The sequence below is a fragment of the Podarcis vaucheri genome (assembly GCF_965113315.1).
Source record: "Podarcis vaucheri genome assembly, chromosome: 1".
Classification (NCBI taxonomy): domain Eukaryota; kingdom Metazoa; phylum Chordata; class Lepidosauria; order Squamata; family Lacertidae; genus Podarcis; species Podarcis vaucheri.
Genome location: NC_138759.1, coordinates 123,442,063 through 123,448,062, shown reverse-complemented (window position 1 = coordinate 123,448,062; position 6,000 = coordinate 123,442,063).

Sequence of the window (6,000 nt, the reverse complement as noted above, 5' to 3'; positions counted from 1 at the left end):
GCACTTATTTCTATGCCAGAGTTGGGGAACCTTTTTCCGTTCAAGGACTCTCATTTCTTTCTGGGCAACTCGATAGGTCATAACAGGTAATAATAACAGGTAACAGAAGCTCAGAGACCTCTCAACAGCCAAGAGCTGAGGACCAAAAAAAAAGTTTGTGCCTTGTAGACTTAAGATGAAACCTGGCAGGTTTCCTTATTTTAACATCAAACCGAGCAGTTACTATGCCAATGGTTCGTTAAATCAAGCAAAGAGTATTATTATGAAGCCAGTCTTGTAATTTTATACTCAGCAAAATCACTATGACGTTTTGCACTTCAGACAACCTACTTCTGGATAAGGCAGAGCACACGCTCAAATTGCTTTTTAACAAACACCATCACCAACGCATAGTAAAAATAGATGAAGAAAAGTATCAGTTAAGAGGAGTTCCCGTGTATGGGCACTGCCCAGGTATCAATAAGTCGCCATTCCCTGTGTTTTTAATGGAAGCCAATGCGGTGAATTGTTTTGTGCAGTCGGTGTTAAGCCACATGACAAGCAGCGCTGTTATTATCCCTTTTGGACTCCTCAAATTACAAGCTAGGCTGGCTTAGCTAGAAGAGAAGATCACCGAGTCATTTGGCAGAGCCACTCTCTGAGTCACAGCATTAAGAGCCAATAATTTAGTGGTCTGGAACATAATGGCGAGTCCTAATAACCAGGAAGTTCATCTAGCTTTAGCAAACAAGCGATGCTGATACAGATTTTTTGGGGAAAGATCCGGAAGGAAGGAAGGAAGGAAGGAAGGAAGGAAGGAAGGAAGGAAGGAAGGAAGGAAGGAAGGTGCTGACTGTGTGGTGCTTGCCAAAGATGGTTTGCTGCCTGAAGCAACGCCCCAAAAGCATGTTTTATCCCTGCTAGGGACAACACTTAGGCAAGTCTGGCGGCACAATTTGGGCACCAATTTCCATCCCAGTACATTTCCGAGCACAATTCAAAGGGTTTTTGCTGACCTTTAAAGCCCTAAATGGCCTCGGCCCAGTATACCTGAAGGAGCATCTCCACCCCCATCGTTCAGCCCCGACACTGAGGTCCAGCTCTGAGGGCCTTCTGGTGGTTCCCTCCCTGCGAGAAGCCAAGTTACAGAGAAACAGGCAGAGGGCCTTCTCGGTAGTGGTGCCCACCCTGTGGAACGCCCTCCCATCAGATGTCAAGGAAATAAACTACTATCTCGCTTTTAGAAGACATCTGAAGGCAGCCCTGTTGAGGGAATTTTTTTATGCTTGATGTTTTATTCTTGTTTTTTAATATTCTGTTGGAAGCCGCCCAGAGTGGCTGGGGAGGCCTGGCCAGATGGGCGGGGTATAAATAATAATAATAATAATAATAATAATAATAATAATAATAATAATAATAGTCATCTTTCTTTGTGATGTCAGGGCTACTCTGGACTGTGTGTGGATATGCCCTCCACCACTGAACACAGGAACCAAGTTGGGGATGGAGTAAGTCCTGGATTTACAGACGCATCCTGGTTTCTGATTTGATCTCAGGATGTCCCTATTTTCATCAGAGAAATGTTGGGAGGTATTGAATTATGTGACCCCCCCCCCCAAGCCAAGGAGATCAGTTAACTATACAGCCTTTAGAAGGCAGCTGAAGGCAGCCCTGTATAGGGAAGTTTTTAAACGATTAATGTTTTATTATTATGTTTTTATATATGTTGAAAGTCGCCCAGAGTGGCTGGGGCAACCCCGTCAGACGGGTGGGGTATAATCATCATCATCATCATCATCATCATCATCATCATAGGATGTACCTATTTTCATCTGAGAAAGGTGGGAGAGTATGCTTTTACACAGAAACACAGACACCTTCATCTTCCAGAGGCCAATACAGGAATGTGCAAATACAAAGAACCACCGTATTTCCATTTAGTGAATAATAATAATAATAATAATAATAATAATAATAATAATAGTAGTAGTAGTAAATTAATCGCTTTGCCAACTAAAAAGACTCAAAGTGACTTACACAACAGCCACACAGTATTAACAATAAAACCAATTACAGCAAACAAACAAACAAACAAACACCCCATACAAATAAAACCCAGGCTTACAGAACTCACCCCACTAATAGTACTTAAAAACCTTCAGAACCAGAAGGCCAGGTAAAAAGGAACTTTTTGCCTGGAGCCTAAAAAACAGATAAAGGTGGTGCTAGGTGAGCCTTCGTGGGCAGAGCATTCCACGAGCGGGGGCGGGGGGGGCCACCACCGAAAAGGCCTGTTCTTGTGTTGCCATTCTCTGGACTTCCCATCGAAGGGGGCACAAGAAGAAAATAATCACAGGGTCCAGCTCTGGGTCAGCAGACCTTCCCTGCTCCTTGCTCAACTCCTTGTTTTCTTCTAAATAAGCTCTTTTCCAATCTCTGTATGCTTTCTTATGATGTGTGAAAAGAACTCCAAACGGGAAGCAAAACTGCTGAAGTGCTTTTTCCTCACACATTAACCTAAGGGCATTAACAGAGATTGCAGCATAAAATGAAGAAGAAGAAGAAGAAGAAGAAGAAGAAGAAGAAGAAGAAGAAGAAGAAGAAGAAGAAGATTATAATAATAATAATAAGAGCCCCAATCTAGATATATATGTATCCACATGCAACAAGTGTTCAGCCTCAGACCAAGATGGCAGGTGTATATGGTCATTTATAGAAATGTGTTCTCCCTTTAGCGCTTGTGAATGGCGGATGTATCGGAGCTGGTCTTATGCATATTGTTAAGAAGCAACAGAAAAACTCACAGGAGTCCCAGAAACAGTGCACGGAATGTGATATATCCACTGCTTTTTCTTGCATTTGCCAAACTTTTGGCTTCATTTTGTAATCCTTCCCAGACTTCTTAATTCTTATTGTGACCCAGAACCCTTTCTTGTTCATACGAGAACAGACCAGACCAGGAATAATTTTGGGAATGATCTAAGAGAAGTTGAGATCATGGGGAAACAGTCCCATCAGGATTTGTTGTACTGGGGCATCCAAGCGCTTTATTCTACATTAATAGTGCAAACCTAAGCTAGAATTTTGTTGGCCAAAAATTGGCAATTACAAGAAGTACCAACAGTGGAGGAATGGCAGATGAAGAGGATGGACTTTTGGGAGCTAGCCGACCTGACCGGAAGAGTCTGCGACCAGAAGGAGGAGGAGTACCAAGAGGAATGGAAGAAATTCAAAGACTATTTAGCTAAATATGTTAAGATAACTGAAATATAATTACTTGCGAGTATCAGATTGGCCTAGGATTTACATATGTGATGTGGTAGAATACTATGTCAAAAGTTAAAATGAAAAGAAAGAAAGATGTTAATCGACCAAGTAAATTGTATGTGAAAATAGTTTTGGAAACTGCTACAATGATTTATATGGAAACTAAGCCAGCGGAACTAGAGGAAGTCACCTAATAATGTTAACAAAAGTGGAATTATTACAGTTAGGATAAATGTTTGCTTGCTTGTTTGTTTTTTAATGTTTTCTTTTTATGTTTGTGGATTTGTTTGTTATAAATTTGGAAAACTAATAATTTTTTTTGAAAATAAAATAAAATAGTGCAAACCTAAAGCTATGATTTGCACTTGAATCCTTCCTACACAAATAATAGCAGTCTACAAGCCCACATCCCTTAGACTTTTCCTTTGGGTACCGCAGACCCTCCAAGTGTCCCTATTTTCCAGGGACTGGGCTGGAGGAAGGGGGGTGCAGTGGGGGGTGACAAAATGCCTGGTTGCACTCACCCCGGGGTGTGATGGCCTGGAATTCGGACTCGGAGGCTGAACCTGAGGAATCCCAGCCTGCACAGGAGTCCCCGCCTCCAGAACCAGCTGAGCCGGGGCTGGGGCCTGAGCCTGAAGGGTCCTCACCTGTGCTGGATCCTCAGGTGCAGGCACCAGCTGAGTCTGCTCTGGCTCCTGAGGTGATGGAGGGACCCATTGCCTGCAGGTGCTCCACTCTCAGCCCCGTCAGGGGAAGGTGAGGTTGCCTCTGGGTCCGGTAACCCTCCAGCCTCTCCTGAGCTGCAGAGGCTCAGGGCAGAGAGGCGGAGGGAACTAAGTTCCCGCAGGAGGAGTGCTCGCCTCCAGGCCAGGAGAGGTGAGTCACCTGTGGACCGGGGCTGCCCTATGCCTTGGGGCAGAAAAAAGCCAGCCAGCCCCAGTCCCAAGTTGCGGGAGCAACATTGTTGGTAGCCTGTTCCTGCCTGCACCCTGTCCTGCTCTTCTGCCAGAGTTCCTGACCTCACCCGACTCCCTGCCTTGGACTCAGCTTCAGCTTTGATGGACAGCCTCCATACCACACCCTTGACCTTGGACCTCGCCTCATGGTTAACCCTCAGGACCAGAACACGGGGCCTGCAGCACGTCCGAGCCACGCATCTCTGCTGGGAGTGATGCAGTGGCTTGGGAGCCCGCAGACTCTGTGCTGCCCCAAACTGTCCGACCGCCGCCTCCCCCTCAGCTGTAGGGCGGCTGAGTGGGAGGTTGCAGGCAGACTCTTTGGAGGCCCCGTGGAGAGTTCTGCCCCAGCTCGCCCTGCCCCACAGGCTGCTGTTCCCACCCCTGGGCACAGGGCACACGCGCCGCCCCAGGCGCCCAATCAGCTTGCTCTGCCACTGCCAGGGGCGTCCTTGTTTTTGAGAAGCCATTCCGGTTTCTGGTTTTATCCCAGAATGTCCCACTTTTCCTTGTTGTTGTTGTTTAGTCGTTTAGTCGTCTCCGACTCTTCGTGACCCCATGGACCAGAGCACGCCAGGCACTCCTGTCTTCCACTGCCTCCCGCAGTTTGGTCAAACTCATGCTGGTAGCTTCAAGAACACTGTCCAACCATCTCGTCCTCTGTCGTCCCCTTCTCCTTGTGCCCTCCATCTTTCCCAACATCAGGGTCTTTTCCAGGGAGTCTTCTCTTCTCATGAGGTGGCCAAAGTATTGGAGCCTCAGCTTCAGGGTCTGTCCTTCCAGTGAGCACTCAGGGCTGATTTCCTTAAGAATGGAGAGGTTTGATCTTCTCGCAGTCCATCACTTTTCCTTAGGATGTCCCTATTTTCATTGGAGAAATGTTGAAGGGTACGGAGCTATCTGACCCCCCGAGTCGTCTGAAGGCAATCCTCTATAGGGAAGTTTTTAAAAAATGTTTACTGTTTTATTATGTTTTTTATATATGTTGGAAGCTGCCCAGAGTGGCTGGGGCAACCTGGTAAGATGTGTGGGGGTATAAATAGTGAAATTATCATTATGGAATGGGATGTCCGTATTTTCATCGGAGAAATGTTGGAGAGTATGGGTGCCGTGATACTACAAGTTGTTTTGAACTGTTTAAAAATTTGTGTTGTAATGTTGTGCTGTAATGTTGTAACCCATCCTAGGACCTCAGGGTGAAGGGCAAGTAATAAATTAAATAATTCTTATTTTAATAAAATGTTTACAGTGTTACCTTGGTTCTCAAATGCCTTGGTACTCAAACAACTTGGAACCCAAACACTGCAAACCCAGAGGCAAGTGTTCTGGTTTGCGAATATTTTTCGGAAGCCAAACATGCTCCGTTTTGAGTGCCATGCTTCCATTTTGAGTGTTACGCTGCAGTCTACCTGTTCACGCTATTTATTTTGTGTTTTTGTTTTTGTGGCTTTTTTGTTTTGTTTTTGTGACTGTGTGCACTCCATTTCATCTACTGATTGATTGATTGTGTGACTGCAATACATTGTTCATTGCTTTTATTTTATGGATCAAGGGTCTCATTAGATAGTAAAATTCATGTTAAATTGCTGTTTTAGGGGTTGTTTTTAAAAGTCTGGAACGGATTAATCAATTTTGCATTACTTTCTATGGGAAAGTGCTGCTTGGTTTTGGAATGCTTTGGTTTTGGAATGGACTTCTCGAATGGGTTAAGTTTAAGAATCAAGGTACCACTGTACCAGATAATCAGATTGTGTAGCTATTTGTTGGTTGGTTAAGTGCTTAAAAGAGCAGTATG